This window comes from Onychostruthus taczanowskii, unplaced genomic scaffold (assembly GCF_017590055.1).
Source record: "Onychostruthus taczanowskii isolate IOZ18803 unplaced genomic scaffold, ASM1759005v1 scaffold1, whole genome shotgun sequence".
In the NCBI taxonomy this organism is placed as follows: domain Eukaryota; kingdom Metazoa; phylum Chordata; class Aves; order Passeriformes; family Passeridae; genus Onychostruthus; species Onychostruthus taczanowskii.
In genome coordinates this window covers 2,057,696-2,070,029 of record NW_024496525.1, presented here as the reverse complement: position 1 = coordinate 2,070,029, position 12,334 = coordinate 2,057,696, and the positions used below count along the sequence as shown (strand labels likewise).

The window sequence follows — 12,334 nt, the reverse complement described above, 5'->3', positions numbered from 1 at the left end:
ACAATGGCTTCTTTTAGCATTCCTGTGTCAGTTTTGCTCTGTGACTTCCTGTGACCAAATAATTTTTTTTTCCATATTTGGAACATAGAAAAATTTCTTTCTGTGTTCCCACTGAAAGGGAGACATCCCTAAAGCTAGTGTAACTTGTGCTTTTATATCTGGAGATCTCAAAACCAGATTTCCTGTAAAGCAAAATTACTTGCTTTATGGAGTGTCAAAAAGAAAATGTTAAGGTGATTTACATTTTAGTGTAATATTATAAATCACTTTGAAGTATGCACTGTCAAACTCTCAACAATCTTATTTGGGGTGGACAAAGGTTAACTAAGGTAGTGCACAGAGGAGAGCAGAGCTTTGCAGATTTTCCCAGTAGGTTTAAGGAAGGGGGAAAAAAAGTTTATTTAGTGGGAAGTTGGTGAAGAACTGAAGAGAAAATGTTAGAGAAGGAGAAATCTAATTCTTGTTTTGAGCAGACCGAAACTAGTGCCTATAAGGATTAAGTAGGAGAACTATCTTGTGGGATGTGAGAATTGAAGCAATTTAAAAGCCATGTTGCAGAGTCAGGTGTTAGGTGAGTATCAGACTGATTGCTAAAGCACATGACTGACAAGAGAGTAGGTGTCTCCTGGCATATAAGGCTTTCTAGTTTGTTTTAAGAATTAAAAAATATTGTCACATATGCTCACAAAATTTCTTGAAACCAATAGGGTATGGAAGTCCTATCCTCTCTCCCTCCATGGAGCAAGGCAGTGTTGGCTCACTGGTTCTCCTGCAGCTATGAGGCAAACAAGGTCAATTGGTTTAAATCAAGGCTTCCCACTTGCTGGTAGAAATCATTATTAAAGTTAGTGATTTAAATAATTCATTTAAAGTTTGTTTTGCATTTGGTGATTTCTTAAAAGGCAGCTTTAGTCTAATCAGTTAGGCTCATCTCTTACTGCTTCTTGCCAAACAGGATGATACAGTGTATCTGCATACATCTGTTTATGCTATTATATCACAGTAAATGTTTACATTACAAAATGGCCAGTTGTAATTACTGGGTGAATTTCTTTCCTCATGACTTGTACAAAACTGCATTTGAATAAAAAGGTCAAATCAAATATGCACTTTTTTATACTTATACTATAATCACACAAATCATGCACTGGATACATAAGAGAAAATATGCTTGCTGGAGTGTGCTATTAAATAACTGATTCTGTCAGGGTAGTCTTACCTGTATTTAGCAGAATGAAGTGGTTAGTTTTGGTAATTGTCTCTTTCCAGATCTTAGAATGAGCATAACTCATCGTTCCTTGTCTTGTTTTCATTTGGAGATTCTAAGAGAGAGGTACCTTCCACCCATTTTATACTGCCTGCACCAACTTTGAGTGAACAGAACTAATTTAATAGGTGAATTGAAGAAACTAATCTCTCTGCCTTTTAAAGAAATAATTATTTTCTACTGGCTCTGTGGACTTCATGACTTTCTCGAGTTTAGGAGTTAGACTTTTTAAACATTCTCCAGTAGCCATGTCCTGCTTGAATAGGGCCTGCGTGTGTTTATTTAAATGGTTGTTTTAGATTTCATCATAAATTGCCATTGACTTAGAAAATAAATTAACAAGTGTGATCTTGAAAACTGTGTGTAAAACCAATTCAGAGGAAAATGTTTGGAGTTTAAGTAGTGTCATCTAGAGCTCTTATGAAATGAGGGCAAACAGGTAGGCTTCTGTAATAGCTCTGTAGTATGTCTTGGTTGCCACGGACATACATGCAGAAATGTGCCAGCCCCCAAAGGACTCCACATGCCTTGCCAGAGATTTTTCTGGAGGATTTCACAGGGATGCACACATAGTGGCTTTTTGCACGTCTGCCAGCAGAAGCTCACATGCAGCTTTGTGTGGGCACATGAACTTGCACTGGAACAGCTTTTGGGGCTTGCTGTGGTGGTGCATGCCTTGACATGCAGGCACACATGCACACTCGGAGTCCTGTGGGCAGCCCTCAGCAGCATGCATTGGCTTGCATGAAAAGTGCCACCGAGGCAGGGCAGCTCAGCCAGCTGCAAGCTCCAAGAGTAGATGGTGAAGCTGTTGCCTGGCCCTCAAACAACAGAAAGTGCCACCGAGGCAGGGCAGCTGCTCAGCCAGCTGCAAGCTCCAAGAGTAGATGGTGAAGCTGTCACCTGGCCCTCAAACAACAACTTTGTGATTCCAGTCTTCTGATTGACTGCTTCCCACCTTTGGCCATTGTGTGCAGGAAAGGAATAATATGTTGATTTATGTGAAAGGGCTAGGAAGAAGTTCAAAAGATAGCTTTTGTGTTTGCAGCTGGTGAGATGGACATTCTCAGGCATCTGCGTGTCTGGACAGGAAGCCAGGTATGGCTATGATATGATAGGTAAGGATATGATTTAAGGGCCATATTGCATGAGGACAGGCAAGGATTGCACTAATGCGCCTTTAAGAAAGGTGTCAGAACCCCTTCCTTAGCAAAGGAAGAGGGAACTTTTGCTGTGAGGGGTGTTTTAAAATGAAAAATAAACATTTAAAATGTAAGATATAGAATAACTATAGATCATACAAGGTAGCCTCTGTTATCACTATGTGTCTGAAAAGCAGGGACATAACTTTATGGCCTGTATGGGACTGAAGAAAAGTTTTTCCTTGGTCTGCAGAAAGCTCCCAAGCTGCTATTTGTTCTTGTAGAAATTTGGAGTGGAGAAAGGAGAAACCTTTGCCTGAAGAAAATGTTAATTTTCTCCCTGTCGGTTGTACTTTGAGGGCATTTTTTAAAGAGCTGCTTTTAAGCAGCAGACTGGGGGTGAAGGTTGAAGAAAAAAAACAAGAAGAGACTGCAGGCTTTTTTCTCCCTTGTTTCAGTATCATCTTCCACTGCTACTCCCTGATACTTGCTCTGGGTGGTGCCTTTAGCAGTGTCCCAGAATCAGTGGGCCATCCACACCCTTCTTCCTTGACACAAGGATCAAAATAAGAAATGGAGCCATTTGTTGGCTTAGTCCCATCGCTTACTCCCACACGCTAGTACACGTGCTGCATTTTGCAGCCTTGATCTTGGATTTGCACTTATTTCTGAGAAGTCAGGGTTTTTGGAGTGCTCTGATAGGATAGCACATGCTGGCTTCCTGCAGACCTGCTGGAGCATCAGTCTTTGCAGGATCGCTGGCTTCTCATTTGTCCTTGGGCCGTGTGTGGATGGCTCCCTTCTTGTGGCAGGGTTGTGCCAGAGTTGGGAGCAGACTGCACTCCTTGCAGCAGGATGCTTGTGACAAACTCAGGTGGTCTGATGGTTACGTTCTTCTGCATTTTTCTGTTAAAACCTTTGTGCAGACTTTCAGTCTGTTCTGAGTTGTTACTGGGGCAATAGGAAAGCATGGTCTGTTAGCACCTCTGGTCTCTCTATACCTTGACAGCACACTTTGTGCATGCATAAGGGTGAGGCCTCGTGGGCGCTTGGAGACAACCTTCAGGAGAGTTGGTGGCTCTGTTTTCCCAGCTGGTGGGTGTGCCGGCAGCGCAGCCGTTTCACTGGCTGGGGTTTGAGCGGTGGATTCTGTCCGGCTCTGGACTGTTTTCGAGCTGAGTATTTGTGGTGATGTCAGGCAGTGTGAGAAGGGAACATGACTTGGCAGGACAAAGTCTGCAGAAAGTTCAGCTCCACATTTGGCCAAGGGCCTCGAAGGCAATGAGATTGACACACACATTCTGCTACACAGCCTGTCACACGCCCTCTCACATGCTCCCTTCCTGTCACACAGATCTCTTTATCTCATTTTCAGACCTTTAACCCTTCCCTCCTAGCTTCTGCTTGGTGGGTTTACAAAACTCAGAGAAGTCGTCCTTATTTTGTTGATACTGTACATTGTAAGGGTTCAGTTGCAATGACCCCCCAAAGCAGAAATAGCCTATACAGGCCAGAATCCAGAAGAGTGGTCAAAAGCAGGGCAAGTTTACTTTGCAGCAAAGCTCTTAATAGTCCTTTATTCTGACCTGCCCCCCTCTGCCAGTCTTCACTGTGTTTCTTGGCAGCTCTTCTGATCTCCTTCATTGCTCTGCTGCAGTCTTCTGGCTGATCTGTGCTTGGATATGTACATCTGCAACCCTGCCCCTCTCCTCCTGCTCTTCTAAGAGCAGTATTAGCAAAACCCAACAAAATAGATCCCTGGTGATGCTTGAGTGGGGAATAGACTATCAGTCAGGCTTACTCTGAAGCAGTTTAAAACTCTGTTACAGTATCCCTCTGATGTGTTCTTTGTATGGGTATTTCAGTATACTGTAATTTCTTCCTGACCTCTGTGCTACATCTAGGGATGATCCTTCTATGAATGGGAATCGGTGCTTTTCCCCTACTGCCCTGAAGGGAATCTTAATGAGTTTCCTGCGTGTTTTGCAATCCAGTACTGTATTTCTGGTTTGCCTGTGAGCGGTAGTATTTGTTTTGATTGATGCTTTTGGGTTGGATACAAAGTGTTTTATAGAGACATTATTAAGAGATTGCTTCCCAGAAGCAATCTTGTATCAGTTATGGTGATGTGCAGTATGCTGATGAAAGTACTCCTGGGGTGGGAGGAAAGGAGGAAGTCAGTAAAATGAACAAACAGTTTTAGTGTAAGCAGCCTTCCCCTTCTGTCCTTTCCTCTTTTGCTTCTCTTCTTCATATCCTCTAATTTCATAGCTGGTAGAGGATGGAGAAGACCAGTTTGAAAGAGAACGTAGTCTGGCAAGGGATAGGAGTTGAGAGCATTTAAGTTCTCTTGTTTATCTTTTTGGCTTTGCCATGACATATGCTATGGCTTTATGTGTCTTTTGTCATCTTGTCTTCCTGATAAAATGGTGCAGCTGCTTATTTTTTGCTTTTGTCTGTTAGTAGCTCGGTGCACTTAGTGGACTGTGCCATGTTCCTGCTCAGAGGAGTCAACAGCAGTTTGAGGTTCTGTGTTGAAGAGATGCACTGAGACAGCCTGGGGAGCTGAGGAGATTTCCATTGATAAAAAGTGCTTGGCTAGAATAGGCATGGATCATGAAATACCGTTCTCTTACTGCATAGTTGAGATGAAATAATTTTTTAAGGAAACAGTAAAACAACCCCAGTATGTTGTGGGATTATTTATCACTACCATTTTCTATCTGCAGAAAAAAGGCGTGCAGTGCTCTTTTCTAGACATAATCTTGGTCCTCTTATTCCTTATGGACTAGGTTTAGTCCTTTTCCCTGGCATTTCCACTACCAGGATGTTATTTTGGGTATTTTCTTTTTCCTTAAAGTTCTTATCTCTTGCTTCAGATTGGAAATAACATTGGGGTGACTTCTCAAATCTGTTGTGAATTAGAGTCATGTTTCCCTGAAGCGGGGTTATAACTTCTGTGGGGACTAGGTCATGAAGGAGGACTATAGGATCCATGGTAGAGTTTTTGTTCTATAATATGTGCTCCCAGAAAAGAACACAATAATTGAAGAGAGAGCTTCTCTAATTCTTCCCACTCCCTTCCAACTTCTATGCAAGCCCCATTCAAAAAAAACCCAGCTTTTTGGACCTAGTTGGTTATTTTCATAGCTTCTGATCTTGGTGATGCTATTACTTCTTGTCTCTTAAACTCTGTTCTCTGGGAAGACAAAGGAAGCCCTGGGTTATAAAACTGTTGCTTCAAAGAATGCCTGTTATGTTTTGCATAGCTGTGTATAATTGTGCAGAACAAGATACTGATGGCTGAGTAAATATAGAGAAGGCATCCAGAAAGGAACTGAGTCTGTGGTCCTGTTTTCCGTGATGTCATGCAGTGGCATTTATAAAGAAACAGAGGTGGTGGGGTCAGATTGCATTTTTGGCCTTCAAGTAGGATGTGATGAGCTATTGCTGCATGAAGGGTGTGTAAGAGCTGGTCAGCAGCAGGATTAATGAGCTGCAGACACCTCAGCTTTAATTTTCCAAACTGAAGGGGGATTTTGTTAGCAGATTATTTTATAGTAGGAAGTTTTTGGTTTTTTTTTTTTTTTTATAGGGAGTTTTTTGTTTTTTTTTTTTTTTTTTTTTTTTTTTTTTTTAATTTGGTTGTTTGTTTTGTTGGTGATGTGTGTATCTGGTGTTGTGGTTAGAAATGTGAAGGAATTTCACTATTAGCCATTACAGGGACTCTAGAAAGAAAAACAGACATGTAAACCAAAACCATGTCTGCATAGATACATATGCAAGGGGAAAAAAAGACTTACTGCTAGGATAGCTAAATTTGCTTTGAGAAATTGAGTGCTACTGGCAAAAGAATATTGTTTCCAATTTAAAGTGAGTTTCCATAGGGAAAAATTGCTATTACAGTTGACGCTGACACATTCTGTGGACAAGGACCCAGGCTGGATTCCCTCCCTTTTGCTTCCCCACAAGTGGCACAGAGCTGCCCTTTGCTTTCTGCTGGCAGGAGGGGGCAGCTGCTCTGAGTGTTTCATCCTCCTGGCAGGAGCACAGATGGAATTTTTCCTGTAGGAAGCCCCTATCAGAGACTCAGTTGTGCTTCCTGCCATCTGAAGGTCGGTACTGATAGTGGTGTTGAGCTGTCAGTGAGCTGGAGTCGTGGCCACACACAGGGGATTATTGCAGTTCAGCTACAAACAGCAAGTTCTGCTCATGTTCATCCCTGTGAGTGCTGCAGAAGTTGGTGTCCCTCGGAAGTGACTCTGCTTTGTCCCCTGTCCATGCTGAGAAACTGGCTACACAGCTCATCTGGCCAGACAGAACTGAGGAGGGATGATTTGTCGTTTTACAGGATGGCTTGGAGGGGAGGTTGGAGGGATGCTGCTGCTGTCACATCTTCCTTGCTGTAAGCCTGTGCATGCCCTGGTTTTGGCCATTCCTGAGGTGGCTATACTCTAGGTTAGCCAGAAGCTTGAAAGCTGAGGTGACAGTAGAAAGCCTAGAAGGGGTTAGAGATTTATTTTTTAATCCAGATGAGGGTTGTGTTGTTTTCCAGAGTTCAAAGGAACTTGTGTCAATGGCTTTTTAAAGGAATTTCATGGCAGCAAGGTGGCTACATCACTCCTGATATGACTTGTTATTAATTTCCAGTTCATTAACCAGGGAAAAGTCTTATCTTCTTACCATAATCCCTTCTTCCCTCTCCTTGTTTCCCTCCCCTCTCTCCCTTCCCTTCCCTCTTCTCACTCTTCCTCTATCCACTTGTCTGCCTCTTTCTGTCTCTTGTTGTCAGAGGGAGTAATATTTCCTTGCAAACAGGAAGAGAGGCGGGAGCAGCCCTGTGTGCAGTGTGAATGAACTCTAATAACCTCATCTCCTTTCTCCTCCACTCAGTTGCAGAACCAAGGACATCTGGCAATTGGAAGAGAGGGAGGGAGGAAAAATAAAGGCACAGTCCAGTTCATGATCTTACCCACCCTGAAAGTAGTCACATGTATGCTTTCTTTTCCTCTTGCTCCTTGTGTTGACATGGCTCTCTTTAATCAGACAGAAACCAAGAGTTGAAGGGAAGGGCAAACCCAAAACCACAGCCTTTGCCAGGCAAGGTATAATGAGAGGCAGGTGAGAGAGCAGGGAGCACCTGCTTCTGGATGAGGCCTTTGAGCAGGAAGGCTGACTTGCAAAACAGTTGCTGTTGGGGGTGGGCTTTGCAGAGCCTGTAGTTCCCTGGGTGGGACTGGAGTCAGCGCATTCTGTTGTCACCTGATTTAAAATTTGGGAAGCCGTGTTTCCAAAATGAGGGAGTCCACAGGTTCTGCAGGAAAGAAACAAATATTGTACTCTGCAGATCGTGGACAAGGAGCAGGTTTTGGTTTTTTTTGACTTTTTATGGAGCAAAGCAGAAGTACTTTGGGCTTATTCTGCCCTGTTTTATTGCATTGTGTTTAGTCATACAGCTGTGCCTTCAGATTCTAATTCACTTTGCTAACCCATTTGTTCACTTATTTCAGTCCTACATTCCTTCTTGCCTTATGTAGGGTGAAACTGGCTTGGAACTCCTGTTGCTGCCATTGTTTGCTTATAATAGACACTTCACCCACAGAATAGCTAAGTCATATTAAGTTCAGATTCATAAATGTCCATAGAGCTCTTTGTATTTTGGTCGTAATTATAAGGTCTACTTCTAGAAGGAAAATTATGGAGACTTCCAGTCTCCCAGAGTTCAGCTTTAGGGTGTTCTTCTGTAATAGCCAGACTTTTCCCTTCTCAGTGTTCTTTTAGACATACTGTCTTTCAGAGTAATACCTTCCAGGAAACCATAGTTACACCTTTCTTCTCTTCCCAGTACTCTTTGAACCAAGTGACATACATTCGTTTATTTTAATTTTTTCAGTTGTTAGTCACTTCTGCTGTTGTTCTCTGAGCTTTGTGGTGGTTTCCATGCCTTACCTGGGTAGGAGACAGTGTGCCTTGTCTTGAGACCAAACGAGACCCAGTGAGACCTGGGTGCTGCAGTGAGCCCACTTCAAAGGGAGAGACAAATGCCTGGGCAAAGACCATGCCAGCAATCAGCAGAGTTATGGGTAATAAAGGAGTTGGTCAGTAGCAGAGGTAAAACCCAAAATAAGGCAGGGGACAGGGGGTAAAGGAGTACCCAAATATCCAAAGTAAGGCAGGCTTTGGAACTGAGTTAGGGAGGGAGAGGTGGCAACTGAGACCCTTAATTTGAGGGCAAGAGACTGGAATCAGCTGCGCAGCTGGGAGTGACTTGTAGCGCTCTTCTGCATAATTGTCAATGGTGGCAACAACTTAAAAGGCTTACAAAGCAGAGCTACAATCTTGGACAGCTGCTCATGGTCAGCTGAAGATTAGCTGGACAGCAAATGAAAGCAATTGAGAGGCTGTAGCTTTCCTTTATCAGCTTGGGACTGACAGTGGCTCGCAAACTCTTTCAAGTTTGTGGTTGCCTTTATGCTTCTGGGAGATCAAAATGGATAATGTGATTTCAAACTCTGTCCCTGCAGTTCTCTTACAGAGGGATTTACAGCAGGAGCACTGAGCTAGTCTGTTCCCTGAGAATTGCAGAACTTCTTTCCATTCTTTGTAGACATACTGTTCAAAATTATTCTTTACAGTATCCTGTTGCACTGCTTTTCACATTTTGCATTTTTGTGATTTGTCTCTCCCAATTGTCAATCTGAAGTTATTATTTTTCCGTGTGAGTTTTTACAGTTTTCACATGTAATATTACTTCATTTTCAAAGCAACAGATGCATTTTTTGTCTTGAAAGGTACAAGGTGTCTTTTTCAACTTTTTCCTAATTGAAACGTGTCACATGTATACGTTTTCCTCGCTCATAGACCTGCTATCTGTTTCAGCATTTTTTGAGAAATGTGACGATGCAGAGGAAAAGAAGAAGAATGAGCCAATATGAGCTGGGAATAATCTTTGTTCCTCTGAAACAGCTACGAGGTAGTACCAAGATCCTACGGAAGATTGAAAATACTCTGGCTGCTACACCAGGCACAGTATAGGAAAAGCATTAGGTCGCAAAGTATGGTTACTCTGTATGAAAGGATTGGAGCAGTGGTGCCTCTCAAGGGGCTTAGTTCTCTGCTGATACTGTAGAGTCCTGTGAAATCTCAGTCTAACTGGTGTTGTTTTCTTTTCTTGGCCATTTAGATCTGCAGCCAGCATTTGATAGCCAAGGTAGCATTAGCACTGTGTGAGTTGTGCATTTAGGTTTCAGCAGAGGTCATTATGCACTGCTGTGGGCCTAGCTTTCAGAGATAAATGCTAGCAGCCAGTGTGAATCTATACTGCATGTCAGAGAACACCTAGAAGCCAAAATGCCAAATTATATCCCTGCTTTAGTTACCTCTGAAAGATAGCCCTTCCTGTCAGATGTATTTGTTCACTAGCAGCCTATGAAGGCCCATGCAGAGAGGTGCCATCCTGTTGACACACAATGAGCACAGTCATGTTTAGCATATGTATGCAAACATGAGGTCTCTTTTGCTGATGCTGACACGCTGCAGAGTGCCTGCTTATGATTCATTACAGAACTGAAGCATAGCTATATATGTTTGCCTTGGCAGAAACTGTAGGATATTGTAATTTACAGGGCCAGGACTGAGATGAGTAAATCCTGTTTTGAAGGATCACAGAGACTTGAACAAACTTCATAAAAAGCTCCTTTTTCCTCTGAGCACCCATTATTTGGAGGTAAAGGACTTGTTGTACTGTTCCTCTGATTGTTCATGTGTTACACAATATAGTTTCTTCAGGGATGTGCTTGCATCTGATCTGGTTCCTGATCCTTAAACTCCTCACAGAAAGTGCCAAACTAAGAACACCAGGAAGAGGACAGCACTCTTTAGCAGAAGGGTCACACTAACTGCATTTGGCTCGTTTGGTTTCTATATATTCTGTGCTGCCCAATGGTGTCTCCTTTGCCTGTCCTCTGTGAATGTGGGGCAATAGTTTGGTATACTCTGTAGCTTAGTCTGTTGATGATGGGTCAGATCAAAGTCTTCCAGAAGAATGTGTAAGTCTTTCAGCTGGCTTAGAGGAGGACTCAGCTGAGGGAATGGAATGAGATTGTTTCTGACATTTAGCATGAGGTGCAAGAACCAGGGCTGCCATCTTTAGTCTCTTTGTTGTAAGAGTGCTGACCTGGAGACCATCAGTATCTGAGTCGTTCTGTTTTCTCAAAAAAAAGGAGAGATGGAAGAAATGGAGTAGGGCGAAGCTGATGGTGACACATTTCAGAAGTGTTTGGTGTTACATTTGAGACATGGGTGGCAAGGGCTAGCAGAAATTTGTTTCCCTCAGCTTTTCATCTCCACGTGTTTCTTCACTGGAGTTTATCTGTTCATCAGGTTACTCTCTTCAAGATGCTGCATTTAGGAGAAGTGATTGCTTCATCTTTTGTCACATGGCCAGTCCTGGTTTCTGAAACTGAAGGAGTTGAGACAGACAGTGGGAGGCAGCACAGCTGACTGTGTCAAGAAGACAGTGTTCCCTCTTGCAGTTATGGCTTGCATCATCTTTTTGCATTTTTGGTTGAAGTGGTGGTACAGATTGGAAGGTGTGAATCTCTAATAACGTGATTATTAGTACAAAACTTGGCAAGATTTTTAGTCATGTAAAAACAATCCTCATCATTTCTGTGAAAACTAGGCCTCAGGCCTCGTCATACAGCCTCTCACTTGTGTGCATGCGAGGAAAATGCTCAGTAGGTTTCTTTACCTAGCACCAGAGTGCTGCTGTTTGTGGTTAGGTCAGTTTCCCACAGGCTGCAAGTGCTATTATTGCACCTATAAAAGAAAACATGCTGTGTCTTAGGAGCAGAGAAGACAATTAACCTTTTCTATCTGGCCCATTCTGTTTTGGGAAGGTTGGAGGCTGGTGCATGAAGCAAGAACACATTGGGTAGGTCTACAGTGCAGAAAGTGGCTTCTCTGTTGCTGTGTCCTGGATGTGCACATGGGTTTATGTTCCCCTCTCTCTTGGTAGCTTGCAGTCTCTCAGACACTCCCCTTTGGTCTCCAGATGTCCTGCTGACAGGAAGTTTCACTCTTGCGATGTCAGTCATTGTGCAGATCACACAGTTCTGAAATCCCATCAGACTGTACTCTTCTCTTGTTTTCTGGAATAAGTTTCAGTTGAGGCAGGGATGCACTAAGAGTGGGTCACTGTACTGGAGGCCTGGGCCTGAGCACTGTTACTCAGTCCCTCAGATGGGTGATCAAACCCTTCCTTTGAAAAATTGCTGCAGTAGTGCTGCTGGTGATTCATTCTGCACAATAATTAATCTTTGAGTGAGTCTTTTGCGTGGTTTAAAGGAATGTGGAGATGCAGAGGCTTACTCTTAGCTTTCTTGTTTCATGCCCAAACATGTCCAGAGACATCTGTGTCAGCATCAGTGAGGAGCTTACATAGGACTAGGAATACAAATTGGGTTTGGATTTATTGCAGTAAAGTTCCCATCTCCGTCTGATGCTCTGTGCTGCTTCCACAAGGTTTGCAGATTCTGCAAGATTTCCTGGGAAGACTTTTTAAAAGAAGTTGAATGTGGTAGTAACATTGTTCCTTTGAGGACCATGAGTTTCTTCAAGTTGGTTGCTATCACACCGGTTAGGTTGTACTCTCCCATAGTAGGACTTCCTTCTGTCTGTACGTTTAGGTTTCATATATGCTGTCACTGCTTTTATCCTAGATAGTCTGTTTCTTCAGCTCCCTTAGAGAAGGGAACTCTGAATTCCTGATGCAGTCTGAGGCTATGTTTACAGATGTCACGTGAATTAATGTGCCCTGTGGGTTTTAACACCTGCATCCACAGTGTAATTGGAGATGACAGGATCTCAGCAGGCCTGACAATGTGACTCGCTTTTATACTTGATGCCTGTTTCAGAGTTCTGG

General features: G+C 43.0%; 1 protein-coding gene across 10 annotated transcripts in view; it reads left to right on the top strand.

Annotated features, from left to right (window-relative positions):
• Nucleotides 1-12,334, top strand: part of NR1H3 (nuclear receptor subfamily 1 group H member 3) — a 30,974-nt gene that overhangs the window by 4,395 nt on the left and 14,245 nt on the right. The window contains exon 1 of one of the 10 annotated variants that reach the window (XM_041402969.1): nt 9,363-9,382. The exons of the other annotated variants lie outside the window; for them this stretch is intronic. The gene's annotated coding sequence lies outside the window, so the exon portion shown is untranslated. Of the gene's footprint in view, nt 1-9,362; nt 9,383-12,334 lie in introns of those variants that run through there. 10 annotated transcript variants of the gene reach the window in all.